We start from the raw sequence: 16,607 nt of genomic DNA on the forward strand, positions 1-16,607 counted from the left end.
TGAAGCCAATTGTACTAAATGCACTAAATAGAATAGAATAGAATTCAACTTTATTGTCATTGCACATGCACAGGTACAGGGCAACGAAATGCAGTTTGCATCCATCCAGAAGTGCTTTAGTGATATAGATATATTACAATATATATTAGCAATAATATAGATATGTGTGTATATTACAGAAATGGGTCTATTATGGTATGTTATAATGTACACGGTATGAAGTATGTTGTGAATATTCTATAACTATAAGTATGTACAGGCTATGAACAGGATATAAATATGAAAAACTATACAGAATATGAAATAAATAACTTTACAGAATCCGAGATATACAGCTATACAGAAATGGGAACTATGCAAGTTGTAAACAGTTGTAGGATTAAAGATTATCGAATGTACAGAATGATTATTTACACAGAGCTATACAGTAGTGCAGTTAAGATAAGTGAGGGTGTAGATAGTTTCTACAGAGGCTATATAAAGTGCTAGTGGTTGTGAGTGGTGGTTCACTCCATGTTATTATTGTGTGTTTGAGGGTACAGTTGTCCATTGTGGGTGTGTGTATGTTCAGTCCATGAGTTTAACGTGGGTCAGATGTCAGGAGGCAGAGTTCAGGAGTCTGACAGCTGTGGGGAAGAAGCTGTTCCGGTACCTGGTGGTCTTAGTCCGGAGGCTCCTGTGGCGCCTCCCAGAGGGCAGGAGGGTGAAGAGTCCATGTGATGGGTGACTGGGGTCTTTGATGATTTTCCCAGCCCTTTTCAGACACCGCTTCCTGTAGATGTCTTTTATGGCAGGAAGTGGTGCTCCGGCGATGCGCTGGGCAGTTTTCACGACCCTCTGCAACGCCTTCCGGTCCGAGGCAGAGCAGTTCCCGTACCAGACTGTTATACAGTTGGTCAGGATGCTCTCGATCGTGCAGCGATAGAAGTTCACCAGGATGTCTGAGGACAGGTGGTTCTTCCTCAGAGTCCTCAAGAAGAAGAGGCGCTGGTGAGCCTTCTTGACCAGCTTGGCACTGTTACAAGAATATTTTTCTTTCTATTGTTTTCTATTATTTTAAGTTAAGCAGGACAGAGTTCTTTTAAAGAAAGATTTACTTATATTCTCAAAAGTTAAGCATGACAGGCTTCTGTTTAAGAAAGAGACCTGTTTTATTGTGTTAATGTTGTCATTTTGAGCTAAAAATAAATAGCTAAATGATCATTTGTTTCACATGTGTTGATATCACAAAGAATAGAATATGCATCTACTTAAATCAACTTCAAGTCAAATGGTTAAAAAAATAATTTCACACACAAAAAAAGAGCTAGAAAATTCACCACACTGGGAAGGGTGAAGACAACTGGGTCGCCCGGTCCTGGCCACGAGGTGTCCCTTATTTATTTTTCAGGGAGTTGGCAACCCTAACCATGATACTAACTGCTGGAAACGTGTCATACAATTTTGTTTGACAGAAATGAAGGAGAACATATTTTGTTCATTTGTTTCTACAAGAGCTTTGTGTGATTTGATAAGTATCTGAGGCTGAGACCACAGGACAGTAAAACATGATTTTTGGGCTTCATTTCTGTACTGAACAGTCATTTAAGATTAGTTAGTAAATAACAATTAGCTAATGTTTTTCATGAGACAAAAGTCATATCACTTTGGTAATGTAAATATAATATGGCCAACATTATAGTTATTATATTAATCATTATTAGCTATTACAGCAATGAACATGAACTCTGTGTCAAATACTGAGCCTCAGTACAGATTCAAGTTGCAGTTATTTATATGTCTTATCACCTTAAATCTTCACTCAAAGACAAGTGTCTTTGACAGTGCATCTATAGGTGTATCATATATAGGAGACAAATGCTGTTCCTTCAGTATGTTGGCATTACTAAATTTGGCTCATTGCTTACATACATTTATAAAAAGAAAATGTACAAGCTGTGATAACTGTTTCTGATAAAATGAAGAGTAGACTGATATATTAAATATTCCTTTATTGTCATAACTGCTTTAAGTCATACAGAATAGATATCAGAGCCTTAAACAGGCTGGCTTCTGCTAAATGGGTCAAACTGGGCAGAAGTACATTTATTTTTAGGTCCATTCTGCTGCTGATACATACAAACCAGATTGCAACAAAGTTGGGACACTAAACAAATTGTGAATAAAAACTGAATGCAATGGTGTGGAGACGGCAAATGTCAATATTTTATTCAGAATAGAACGTAGATGACAGATCAAAAGTTTAATCCGAGAAAATGTATCATTTCAAAGGAAAAATATGTTGATTCAAAATTACACGGTGTCAACAAATCCCAAAAAAGTTGGGACAAGTAGCAATAAGAGGCTGGAAAAAGTAAATTTGAGCATAACGAAGAGCTGGAAGACCAATTAACACTGATTAGGTTAATTGGGAACATGATTGGGTATAAAAAGAGCTTCTCAGAGTGGCAGTGTCTCTCAGAAGCCAAGATGGGTAGAGGATCACCAATTCCCACAATGTTGCGCAGAAAGATAGTGGAGCAATATCAGAAAGGCGTTACCCGGCGAAAAATTGCAAAGACTTTGCAGTTATCATCATCAACTGTGCATAACATCATCCGAAGATTCAGAGAATCTGGAACAATCTCTGTGCGTAAGGGTCAAGGGCGTAAACCCATACTGGATGCCCGTGATCTCCGGGCCCTTAAACGACACTGCACCACAAACAGGAATGCTACTGTAAAGGAAATCACAGAATGGGCTCAGGAATACTTCCAGAAACAATTGTCAGTGAACACAATCCACCGTGCCATCTGCCGTTGCCAGCTGAAACTCTACAGTGCAAAGAAGAAGCCATTTCTAAGCGAGATCCACAAGCTCAGGCGTTTTCACTGGGCCAGGGATCATTTCAAATGGAGTGTGGCAAAATGGAAGACTGTTCTGCGGTCAGACGAGTCACGATTCAAAGTTCTTTTTGGAAATGTGGGACGCCATGTCATCCAGACCAAAGAGGACAAGGACAACCCAAGTTGTTATCAACACTCAGTTCAGAAGCCTGCATCTCTGATGGTATGGGGTTGCATGAGTGCGTGTGGCATGGGAAGCTTGCATGTCTGGAAAGGCACCATCAATGCAGGAAAATATATTCAGGTTCTAGAACAACATATGCTCCCATCCAGACGTCATCTCTTTCAGGGAAGACCCTGCATTTTTCAACAAGATAATGCCAGACCACATTCTGCATCAATCACAACATCATGGCTGCGTAGGAGAAGGATCCGGGTACTGAAATGGCCAGTCTGCAGTCCAGATCTTTCACCTATAGAGAACATTTGGCGCATCATAAAGAGGAAGGTGCGACAAAGAAGGCCCAAGATGATTGAACAGTTAGAGGCCTGTATTAGACAAGAATGGGAGAGCATTCCTATTTCTAAACTTGAGAAACTGGTCTCCTCGGTCCCCAGACATCTGTTGAGTGTTGTAAGAAGAAGGAGATGCCACACAGTGGTGAAAATGGCCTTGTCCCAACTTTTTTTGGGATTTGTTGATACCATGACATTTTGTATCAACATATTTTCCCCTTAAAATGATAAATTTTCTCAGTTTCAACTTTTGTTCTGTGATTTACGTTCTATTCTGAATAAAATATTGACATTTGCCATCTCCATGTCGTTGCATTCAGTTTTTATTCACAATTTGTTTAGTGTCCCAACTTTGTTGCAATCCGGTTTATACTTTAGGTTTCTGAATATTAAACTTGTTTCTGCCTTTCATAGTGTGTAACTTGAAGGCCCTGAGTACTTTCTCCCACACTGAAAACACTGGAATGATAAAATATTTTGAACATTACCTAATGAGACTGAGTCAGGACAGGCAATTAGTTATTTTAAACTTTCCTAGCAGTCCTTCACAAACAGGGAACAGTCTGTCTATCCTCTCCATCTGTCAGCTGCTGCTGGCTCTTCCTCCTCCTCTTCCTCACACACTGCTGAGTTTTTCCTGGTGGATCATCAGGGGTGCAAAGCCTCACAGGTGATGTGCAGCAGTGGGTCCCTCAGTCTGTCCTCACTCTGGACACTTGCAGTTGTCACACATGGAAATCAAATGTGTGATAAGCTGCAGGATTCAAACACAAGTGTAACTTATGAATACATGTTATACTTTTATTACACAATCAGAGAGAGAGTGCAGGACAGACAGACAGGTGACAGTCTCAGGTGTAGACACTGCTACACAACAGCACAAGAGAAAGAAGATTTAGTGTTTGTGTTATTACGAGTGCTCAACAAGGAGAGTTCCCAGTGGACACATGTGTGACTCCTGTGATTAAAGCATCTTTCTTTCAGCTTAACGAGTGAACCGTCAGCTCGTTCAAACACATATTAAAGCCCGTTTGGCTCGACACCACCGAACAGAGGCAGCAATATAACATAGCTAACATTAACAGTGCAGTGGATCCTGCTTGTGCCGTGATATTTGGCAGCATTCACTGACTTTCAGCTTGGTGTGTTTGTGGATATATGACTGACTTTAATCATCCATTAAAGTATCACATTTTCTGTAAGATTAATGTCAGGTATATATATAGCGGCGTATATTTTAAAGTAAAGGTTTTAAAACCCAGTTAGTACTACACTCTAAAAAGTAATTAATGGGATCTTTAGTCATTACTTACATATATATGTTGTTGTGAAATGAAAAATCAAGTTCATAAATACTGTTAGACTTCCTAATTAAAATTTTTATTTTATTGAGTTCGGGTGACACATAAATTATGCCTCTTTACTCAATATATAATCGTGATTTGTCTGAATTTAAAATCTTCTTTTAATCAAAAAACAATATAATTTTAAGTTCTGTCGATGTAAAATACAACTTGATGACGCGTAAACAGCTCACAGTTCCCTTCTTCTACACAAGCGGACATATTCAACAGCACGTGTTCAAGGTTTATCAAGAGCTGTGTTGGTCGCGAACGGTGAGTAATTTTATGCGAAATTACACATATCTGCAGTCGCTCTGGATTTTGTTAGTTTACTTTAAAACAACGACGTAACATACATAACATACATCTTAGCTTGCCCCCGCGTTTGTGTGTTTTAATATACACACAGCAGCTAATTCCGCGATAGCATAAATTGTTGGACTCTTTTTGGAAAATTTAACACTGACGTTACTCTAATGCAGACCACTGTAATTGTCTTATAATTTTTAAAAGATAGCGGACGTTGTTCGCCCCGGCGCAAACTACTATGGTAACGTAGCTAGCCAAGCTAAGTTGTGTTCACTGTGATTTTATTTTTGAAATGTGAAATTTATTTTTTGAAGGGAAGCATTTTATGTTAGTAATTGTTAAGAAACGCTTCTAAATTTTCGTAACGTTACGGGGTGAAGTTCAACCCCATTGGCTTCTGCGCAGGAAGTGTGGTCGCCATTAGTCCGGTGTGTCTGTTGACCGCTAAGAGCGGTTCTTCACCGGCTGCTCGGCCTATTTTCACAGGTAAAAGACCAGACTTAAGTGCACTGTGCCGCATATGGTAGGCTAGTTAGCTGTCCCTAATTTTTGGGTACTTTCCGTGTTTTGTAGAGACGTAGAGGCGACGTGCATTGGCACTGGCTGTAACATTGATATGCCTCAATAAAGGTTGAAAGTAAGAAAAAAATCAATAGCGGGCCGCCATCTTGGTTGGGTCCCCATTCGCCACCAGTGCATTTTTTCTACTGAGGAATGTATTCACCCATGGTAAATAAGGAAAATGTTTAAATATTTTTCCAAACAGATAAGGCAAGAAAGGTCAATAATCCCACATATGGTTTCAGTAGTATGCCAGTTTTTGCAACACTAGGGTGCACAAAAATGACCATAGCTGCTGACTCAGCATTGATTCCAATTTGGTTTTGGAGAATGAAATGAAAACAGATCAAGTGGGATTATTGACATTGTAGCTTGTGTATAAAAAAGTTTGGGTTTTTTTTCGTATTTACTGTCAGAAATGATTCTGTCCTGTCATGCCACACCTTATGTTTGCTTTTGTTGATAAAAAAAAAAATATATATATATATATATATATATATCCATCTTCATCCGCTTTATCCGGGGCCGGGTCGCGGGGGCAGCAGCCTAAGCAAAGAGGCCCAGACCTCTCTCTCCCCAGCCACCTCCTCCAGCTTATCCGGGGGGATACCAAGGCGTTCCCAGGCCAGCCGAGAGATATAATCTCTCCAGCGTGTCCTGGGTCTGCCCCGGGGCCTCCTCCCGGTGGGACATGCCTGGAACACCTCACCCAGGAGGCGCCCAGGGGGCATCCTTGTCAGATGCCCGAACCACCTCAGCTGGCTCCCTTCGATGTGGAGCAGCAGCTGCTCTACTCTGAGCCCCTCCCGGATGGCCGAACTTCTCACCCTATCTCTAAGGGAGAGGCCAGCCACCCTTCGGAGGAAGCTCATTTCTGCCGCTTGTATCCGCGATCTCGTTCTTTCGGTCACTACCCACAGCTCGTGGCCATAGGTGAGGGTAGGGACGTAGATCGACCGGTAAATTGAGAGCTTCGCTTTTACACTATATATATATATATATATATATATATATATATATATATATATATATATATATATATATATATATATATTTATTTATTTATTTTTTTGAGTTAACACATTCCTCAGTAGAAATACATGCACTGGGGGCGAGTGGAGACCCCTCCAAGATCGCGGTCGGTGGGGATACATGCTCCAACAGACTGGCCCAGTCCATGTCACCTCTATGTATATTTGATCTATGGAAAGCCACGTTAGGCTTTCCAGCACCCAGTGTATTCAGGTCTATGTAGTTTTGAATGTTTGGTTCTAGCTCACACAGCTTTGACAGGTGAAACTTATTCACTGTATTGAAGACTCACAGGTGAAGTTGAAAATACCATCTTTTGTATTTTTGTGCAGGCACAACTTTCTGGTGTTATACACTGTCCTGGCGTTGCAGATCTAGGGGTTCCAGTTAAGACGTGGTCAGCCTTCTAAAGAAAGTGGGAATCTCACCGAAATATTCAGTTACTTTGCTGTGTTTCTTGCCAGGACAAAGGCTCAAACCATCATCTTCTCCTGGTATCGAATACCAAGGGACCTTCTGAAGTAAGCTTTAACAAGTAAGCTTGAATTGAGTAATTCAGAATCATGAAGTATGGATTGGCCTTGCAAAATCTGTAAATTTGCAACCTCCACTAAGGAAGAGCTGATGAAACATTATAGGTTACGCCATATCCCCAGTGTACAGCCTCTGCCATGTCCTTACCTAGATTGTTTTTGTTCATTTAAGTCATGGGGTAGCCTAAAATCACACATATCAAGGAAACACTCAACTCACTCAACAATGAGAACCTCTGAAATACTCAGTTTCTGTTGCCAGTTCTGTAATGTGGGCACATTTTTCACTGAAAAAGAGTATTTTGAACACCTTCTATTTTTTCTATCATTCAGGACAACACAGTTGAAAAGCGCAGAGAAATTGCTGTTCGCTGCCTCATAGTCTATCTTGGAGAGAAGGAGGAGGATCTTTTCAAACAATACAGCGTAAGTACTTGAGTTGGTTTTTAATTTTTTGTTTAGTTTTGAATGCATGTCCCTGTTGGGTCTTTGTGTTTTGTTCATTGGATTTTCTGTTCAGGGTTGAGTATTTAAGTCATTCAGTGCCATAGACGTCTTTAGACGTCAAAATGAATCCGAACGCTCAGTGCCATAGACGCCTCTTGAGCTTTTTATTGAATTGAGAAGGTGGTGGAGTTGATTACATGGATAAAATCCCACCAGCGTGACAGTCGGCTCTACTGAGAACGAGTATTATGGCGCGATTTTTGATCCAGCTCGTCATTTCGAGCTTGAGGTGTCTGCAGCCTGACGTCATGGTTTTTCTAGCGATTCCAGTGAACATGAACCGGATTTATCTGACCAGTATCTCCTGTTAGAAACTTCTGAAGGCAGCAGGGACCAGAATAATGAACGATTTGCTGCATAAAACGCACAGAAATTGTTGATAGACGAACCGATGGCCGGGTGGGGGGTGAACAGACTAAGTCGCGCACTCACTTGTGCACATGCGGGAGTAACACACACACACACACAGACTCTCTGAATCATAAATCAGTCGCTTTTTTCTTATATATTTTTCAAATGTTGAAATTGTCTATAAACAACTATTTTTATACAAAAAATAATCTGCCAAAAGTACATTTTTACAGGTGATTTTTTTACTTCATAGTAGTAAAACTTAGTTGAGATGTTGCATGAATCATTGAAACACGAAATATTTACATCAAAGTCACTGATCTGCTAGAAAAACCTATTTACACAAAGCGCTTTTGATCCAGAAACAGGTGTTTTGTCATGAAAGTTTCTCTTTTCTACTGCAGATTTCTAAATAACAGAGGTAGAAACATTTTTTTTTGCTGCTGAAAGAAGAGAGACTCATTTTTGTCATGGTGGTTTCAGAATTCACATAGTCATAGAACAAAATATTCTGTGAGCCTTCAAAATCAGTGAAAAAGCTAAATATCTCTGGAACTGAGGGGGGTATGAAATCTGAGAGTGGCTGGCACTGAATGAGTTAAGGGACATTCCAACCCTAAGTGAAGATATGTCTATTGCCATGTATAAGTGAGAAAAAAAGCATTTCAGAATTACAATCCGAAGATGTTTATTGCCATTGTCATTGAACATAATTTGCTGAATAGAAACCTGTTTCCGTGATAAGGTGCAACATAAACACACAGGATAAAAAATTTTGTAGCCAGCGCAGTCATTTTCCTGATCTGGCAGCAGCTTTAGCAGAGCATAAACAATGGATGTGAATGGCAGGTACTAGCATTTTGTGTGCAAAAGTGATTAAAATCACTCAATAATGATACCAAGTATTCCTGGGGAGCTCAACAATCATGCTGACTGCAAATGAAAAGTATGAATTGACATGAAGGATTTTCAGGAGCCGATTTAGACTTTGGACTACATTACGACAAAGCACTGCTGTAAGCCTCCACATGGTTATAACACAGCAGTTGAAGCCACTGCCGACCAGTGTCTATAAACCAACATGCTATTTGTGCAATATTTCTTCAACAAATCAAAGACCCATCCATTGTTACTGCAGCTTACCATGCTTGTATAGTAGTGGCTGTGTGTGTTTGTTTATGGAAGCTGGAGGCTTTTCCAACTGTTGCGTTATATCCATGCACCATGCAGTGGATGTTTACAGCGGTGTTTGTCGTAACTGCAATGTAGTCTCAAGTCTAAATCAGCTTCTGCAAATCTTCCGTGTTACTTTTGCACTTTTCATTTGCCGTGAACATGATTACTGAGCTCCCAAGAAATATTTGTTTTCATTACTGTTTTCATTTTTGTTAGTCATTTTTTTATTTATTTTTTCACTTTTGCACACAACATGCTAGCACCTGCTATTCACTTCCATTTGTTACACCCCGGCCTAGGCAACCGGAGTGCAACACGAAAAAAAGTAAAAATAAAGAAAAAAAAAACACACAAAAAAACCCCACTAAAGCTCACCACCAAAATCCCAAAACGAAAGTATCGACAAATCTATTTACAGCTATTTACAACAAACTATTTATTTACAACAAAACACCAAACTATTTACAACACGGGGGAGATCGCGACCATGACACACTGAAACACAGGGTTTAAATACATAGAGGGCGCAATCAGGATAATGGACAACAGGAGGGAAACACAGCTGGGGCAAATTAGAACTGACGAGACAGGGAAACGTAAACTGAAAACACTAAGATAACACAGACTTTCAAAGTAAACAGGAAACACATAACAGTCACGCCAAAAACAACACACCGACAACACCGAAACGTAACACATTGTTTGTGCTCTGCTAAAGCAAATGGATTGCTTCCGGATCAGGAGAATTAGTGTGCTGTTTACAAAAGGCTTGTTTCTCACTTTCTAACTGTGGCAATATGGCAATAGATAAAATTTCACTTAGAAGTGGAATAACCCTTAAAAATGATTTATTAGATTTTCTTTTCAAAGTGGAAAAACAAAACTGTGAAAAACAAGACATTTTTTATTTTAAACGTTGGATTATGGTTTAATTTAGCTTTTAAAAATTACAGAATGACAAAGTAAAATCACTGAAAAACACAAAAGACAACCTGTTTTGGCTTATTTTCCTACCTGTAGTAGTTCATTCCCTTATGCACGTCATCCTGAAGTGCTTGAGCTATGTATTTTATACATCCTAACATTTAATTTCTCCTACAAGGATGAGGAGGAGCTCAACGCAGACCTTGCAATGCAAATCATGAAGATTGCTATCATTGGTGATGGGCCTCCAACCATCATCGTTGAGGGATCCAAGATCCTGGAGAGGATTGATGTTGCCAGATCCTGTGCTTTGATGATGGGAGTAATCTACGCTCTGAACCTTACCTATCCCAAGCAGCTGAAATTTACCTTTGAGGTATTTCAAAAGCTATACCTTGAGCTTGATGGACAAAAAGCCAGCTCTAAAGTAATGAATCTTAAGTTTGGTATTTTCTAGAGCAGACTTGATAGACCATTCGTGAGTGAGTTTCACAAAAACCTTATTCCTGCATTTCTGGCACTACTTCATTGTGTTTTACTAAATTTTAAAGCGCTGTTCTTAAGTCTTCTGAGTTAATGTTTTGCCGTGTCTTAAATGCTGTTATTTGCACATTTTTAAGGAATGCGTTTAATTTCTCCCATGACCTGTGTTCTGAGGGTATTGGTGTGTTTTAAAGTTTGTGTAATGCCCTCTTTAGCTGGCCTTAATCTTGAGGGTGAAAAGTCAAATATGGAAGAGAATCAAGAATACTTTGTAAGAGTGCTGACAAAGTTGAATGAAAGAAGCTTTGCTCATTTTATGTTTAAATTAATGTATTTAATGTATAGCAGCCTGTCATCTTTTGTTTTGATTCACTGTCACATGTTAAAGTAAAAAAAAGAGGATTCAAGTAGTAGGTTTTATTACAATTTTAATACACAGTTCCTTAAGTTTCAGCGGGCAATTTGTGTTCTAGGAAACTGAAGCCCACAAATCTTGCACTTCGCACGCACGTTAAAGAATTGTGATGTTTGTTATTGTAATTAAATGGGTCTAACTCATTTGAATACATCTGTCTGAATTTCTATTCTTTCTGAGCACCAGGTACGAGTCCCTTAGCTGATGTCCAGGTATTTGGCATCACATCTGCCGCATTCAAACAAATACACACAACATCCATTTCTTTTTTCTGAAGGTCATGACACAAGCGCACACACAGCCCATGTTAAGGCTGACGTTCGTTTGGGAAAAAAAGTGATCGACAAGTTTCTAAGGTCTTAGAACCTTGACTTCTTTGTGGGCAGGCACCACCATGCATGAGCCTGCCTACGCGGTAGTCATGGTTATAAGACACAGCCAAATGATCAAGGTTGTATTTTGGAGCGAATTAGCCTGCTGGGAAACAGGTAAATGGCCTTATAGAATCTCCTGTGGGACCAAAAAATGACTACACTGTAACCAAAATATCATATTTGACCAACATAAATACTATTTATGCCGACAGTTAAGTTCATTTTAATTATAAATGTGTTTTATTTTGATCAAAAAGTTTTTATCGTGGTGGAGTTCAAACAGCAAAAGTAAGAGGGAATTTAAGGTGTTTATTTAATGTTTATGTGAAGTGAAACATGAAGCTAGTTTGGATCTTCTTTTGCTGCTGGTTCAGTCAATGTTGTTTGAAGATAGATCAAACCTGCAGCTTCAGAATCTAGCGCAAAAAAGACAAACACAAAGAGCGGAGCCGCCGAAATGTGAAAATGTTTCACTCAGTACAGTGCGCTCCAGCTGTGAGGCTCCAGCTGCTGTTATGCAGCTGATGAATTGGTCATTGTGCACTGACTGGTCCTGGTATTCTCCTAACCCCAAAGCTGTTGCTGCTGAGAAAAATGTAATTTACACAGCTGGAGAAGCAATGTACAGGAAGTACCTCCCCACTCTGCTTTTTCTGATTTCACAGTAGTCCTCCAGTCTGACTCCCAGTCATTCTCACACATCTCCATAATGATGTTGGTGGTACAGGACCACTGTTTTATCTACTCAGACAATCACTATCAGACACGTAGTAGTAAACAAAACTAAAGTAAACAAAATCAAACATCAACATTTTTATGTATTTCAAGATTTTTATTATTTGTATTGTAATGGCTGATGGATGGTGAAGACTTTGCAATATAACTGTTGTTGTGAATATTTTCACAACAACAGTTGTGAAAATAAAACCCCAACAATCAAATGATCCCCTATGAGCAAGCACATGGCGACAGTGGGAAGGAAAAACTCCCTTTGAACAGGAAGAAACCTCCAGCAGATCCAGGCTCAGGGAGGGGCGGCTATCTGCTGCTACCGGTTGGGGGGGGGGGGTGTTATTTGTATTTTACTGCTGTTAATATTTCCATGTCTCTAATAAGCGTGGTGCCCAAGGTGCAACATCCTTGTGTTGCTTTTTAATAATGGGGGCACGCTGTGGTTTCTGTGGTTTAACAGGAAGAGGAGGGGGGGTGGAGGTAAATTCTTAGCTGGCGAGTCTTTAGCTACAGACACAACCCTATTTGATTAATTAACAAACAGGCATTCCGTTTTAGGTGCTGTTTGTTCTGAGCTGCTCCGTTGCTGATAACGAAAGAAACCAACCCGATCAGTACTGCCAGCCTCACCCCACTCCCGACTTACCCTTCGTTCCTCCAGCACTCTCTCCGTCTTTGGTCGGATTGTGTGCTCCCAGCCACTCCCGTGGAGTGACGGGAGCGTTGCAAACCTGCCGCGGTTTTTCTCGGTTTCGCGGTTTGTGGCTTCTTTTTCAGCCCGCAACTCTTCAGTTGTGCGAACCTTTGCACGGGAAACGTGATCGTTAGCTCTAGCATAAACGTGAGACATATTTAATAAAGGTTGACTTTCAGCAGTATTTTAGACTCAGCGATACTTTAGACGGACCGACTTTGGAGTTTACTGGTGTAGAGTGTCGCCAAGGCTCTATTTATGCTATTTGGAGGCTCCTTCGAAGCACCTTTGTTGTGACGTTGCAAAGGCCTTTGTTGTGACGTTGCAAAGGCCTTTGATCTGTCCGAGCTTAAGCCCCGCCCCCGACTCTGTTGGAAAATTACATCAGGATACACGTCACGCTGAACATGAAATGCTGATTGTCATCTGTATGTTCAGAATTCAAAATGAAATTTGTGTCAGACCTCCCTACCTACATATTATATTGCCAAAATCAGTCGCTCGTCTGCCTTCACACACATATGAACGTACAGTGGGGCAAAAAAGTATTTAGTCAGCCACCGATTGTGCAAGTTCCCCCACTTAAAATGATGACAGAGGTCAGTAATTTGCACCAGAGGTACACTTCAACTGTGAGAGACAGAATGTGAAAAAAAAATCCATGAATTCACATGGTAGGATTTGTAAAGAATTTATTCATAAATTAGGGTGGAAAATATTAGTATTTGGTCACCTCAAACAAGGAAAATCTCTGGCTCTCACAGACCTGTAACGTCTCCTGTAAGAAGCTTTTCTGTCCCCCACTCGTTACCTGTATGAATGGCACCTGTTTGAACTCATCATCTGTATAAAAGACACCTGTCCACAGCCTCAAACAGTCAGACTCCAAACTCCGCCATGGCCAAGACCAAAGAGCTTTCGAAGGACACCAGGAAAAGTATTGTAGACCTGCACCAGACTGGGAAGAGTGAATCTACAATAGGCAAGCAGCTTGGTGTGAAAAAATCAACTGTGGGAGCAATCATCAGAAAATGGAAGACATACAAGACCACTGATAATCTCCCTCGATCTGGGGCTCCACGCAAGATCTCATCCCGTGGGGTCAAAATGATCATGAGAACGGTGAGCAAAGATCCCAGAACCACACGGGGGGACCTGGTGAATGACCTGCAGAGAGCTGGTCACCATCAGTAACACACTACAACGGCAGGGAATCACATCCCGCAGTGCCAGACGTGTTCTGCTGCTGAAGCCAGTGCATGTCCAGGCCCGTCTGAAGTTTGCCAGAGAGCACATGGATGATACAGCAGAGGATTGGGAGAATGTCATGTGGTCAGATGAAACCAAAGTAGAACTTTTTGGTATAAACTCAACTCGTCGTGTTTGGAGGAAGAAGAATACTGAGTTGCATCCCAAGAACACCATACCTACTGTGAAGCATGGGGGTGGAAACATCATGCTATGGGGCTGTTTTTCTGCCAAGGGGACAGGACGACTGATCCGTGTTAAGGACAGAATGAATGGGGCCATGTATCGTGAGATTTTGAGCCAAAACCTCCTTCCATCAGTGAGAACTTTGAAGATGAAACGAGGCTGGGTCTTCCAACATGACAATGATCCAAAACACACCGCCCGGGCAACAAAGGAGTGGCTCCGTAAGAAGCATTTGAAAGTCCTGGAGTGGCCTAGCCAGTCTCCAGACCTCAACCCCATAGAAAATCTGTGGCGGGAGTTGAAAGTCCGTGTTGCTCGGCGACAGCCCCAAAACATCACTGCTCTCGAGAAGATCTGCATGGAGGAATGGGCCAAAATACCAGCTACTGTGTGTGCAAACCTGGTAAAGACCTATAGTAAACGTTTGACCTCTGTTATTGCCAACAAAGGTTATGTTACAAAGTATTTAGTTGTATTTTTGTTATTGACCAAATACTTATTTTCCACCCTGATTTACGAATAAATTCTTTACAAATCCTACCATGTGAATTCATGGACTTTTTTTTCACATTCTGTCTCTCACAGTTGAAGTGTACCTCTGGTGCAAATTACTGACCTCTGTCATCATTTTAGGTGGGGGAACTTGCACAATCGGTGGCTGACTAAATACTTTTTTGCCCCACTGTAAGTGACATCCTATTGTTAATCAATAGGTTTAAAATGATGTCGGCCCACCCTTTACAGCTATAGCAGCTTCAACTCTTTGGGGAAGAGTTGAAGCTGTAAACCACAAAGATTAGAAGTGTGTTTTTGGGGAATTTGTGATCATTATTCCAGAAGTCTTGGCATGTAGTCTCCACTCTAATTCATCCCAAAGGTGCTGGGTTGAGGCCAGGACTCTGTGCAGGCCTGTCAAGTTCTTCTACACCAAGCCTGCTTATCGATATCTTTATGGACCTTGTTTTGTGTATTTGAACAGGAAGGGGCCATCCCCAAAATGTTCCCACAAAGTGTGGAGCATGAAACTGTCTTGGCCCCTCAGTTCCCTTCAATGGAACTAATGGGCCAAGTCCTGAAAGACAACCCCACGCCATAATCCCCCCTCCACCAAACTTTAACCTTTATAACATTCTCCTGGCAAAACCAGACTCATCCATCAGATTGCCTGACAGAGTGGCCTGATTCATCAGTCCAGAGAACATGTCTCCACTGCTCTAGAGTCCAGTGGCAGCATGCTTTACACAACTGCATTGCTTTGCATTATGATTGGTGATGCAATGCATGGACACAACTGCATGGCCATTTAAACCCAGTCGCTTCCACTTTGCTATAATACCACTAATACCACTGTGTGATATTTAGTGGTGAGGAAATTTCACAACTGCACCTGTTGCACTGGTGGCATCCTATGGCAGTACCATGCAGACCCATTCTTTCACAAATGTTTGTAGAAGCAGGCTGCATGTCTAAGTGCTTGATTTCATATGCATGTGGTCATTGAAGTGATTGAAATTTGTACCCTTTCCTCCTTTGTTCTGTCTTCCAAACTGTGTTGACTTTTATTATGTTTAATTCCTCCTCTAGTCCCATGTAGATCTTTGCTGGTAAGAGTTTGATGTTCAGTTTTATTGCAAAGGTTATGACATACTGCATATGTAGATCTTTGTGCAGCATTAAATACTTTTTATTGCTTGTGAATATTAAAAGTATTTAATCATCATTCATTAATATATCATCTCTGTCTTTTATCGCTCACAGACAGATCTCGCTGTAGACCAAAAATATCTTTCTGCTGCCCCCAAGTGTTCATGAAAGTACAATTCTCTGAATTAACAGATTTGCAGAAAGGCTTTTATTATTTCTCCAATGAGCATGTTTCCTTCCTCTGGTGTAAACCTGGGAGATAATATTGTTCCTCTGGTACAACTTTTTGTACAACAACATATACCAATAAACAAAATGTGCACACAATAATGAATAGTGGGGTTATTTTTCTTTGCACCAATTCCAACAAATATTGACCCTCCTAGCTGTAGTTAGTGCAGAAGACATAAAAGTGCAGAAGACATAAAAGTGCAGACAAATGTAATGTAACTCCTTTTTTTGCATTAATTCCAGCAGAACTGTTCTTGGCTCTTCTGCACAGCTCAGTTACTTGTCTAAAACCCTAAATCAGCTAAATAATGGGACTATTGGACCCTTTCCCACATTCCTGCTTTCTGTCTAACACTAGCCACCCTGATTCAGCTGTGCTAGTTACATTTTTCTTACATATTACTTAATAAGGCTCAAAATACCCATTAAATCAAATCATGCAATAATATACAGAAGACTTGCCACTTTCTGAGTGTGGTGTTATTAAACAGAAATGTAAACAAAAGACTTCATAATTCAGGGA

General features: G+C 40.6%; 1 long non-coding RNA gene across 2 annotated transcripts; it reads left to right on the top strand.

The window, feature by feature from the left end:
• The first annotated feature begins 6,676 nt into the window (after positions 1-6,676).
• On the top strand, positions 6,677-11,486 carry LOC146644251 (uncharacterized). Of its 2 annotated transcripts, none has more exons than XR_014909288.1 (3): positions 6,677-7,121; positions 7,453-7,545; positions 10,256-11,486. It is a non-coding gene; the product is annotated as an uncharacterized LOC146644251 (long non-coding RNA). The 2 variants fall into 2 exon arrangements; XR_014909289.1 differs by having other exon boundaries at positions 6,677-7,107.
• The last annotated feature ends 5,121 nt before the right edge of the window (positions 11,487-16,607 follow it).

The sequence above is a fragment of the Rhamphochromis longiceps genome, linkage group LG22 (assembly GCF_057381845.1).
Source record: "Rhamphochromis longiceps isolate RC_006_pf linkage group LG22, R_longiceps_female_GT1.1, whole genome shotgun sequence".
NCBI classification, from domain to species: Eukaryota; Metazoa; Chordata; class Actinopteri; order Cichliformes; family Cichlidae; genus Rhamphochromis; species Rhamphochromis longiceps.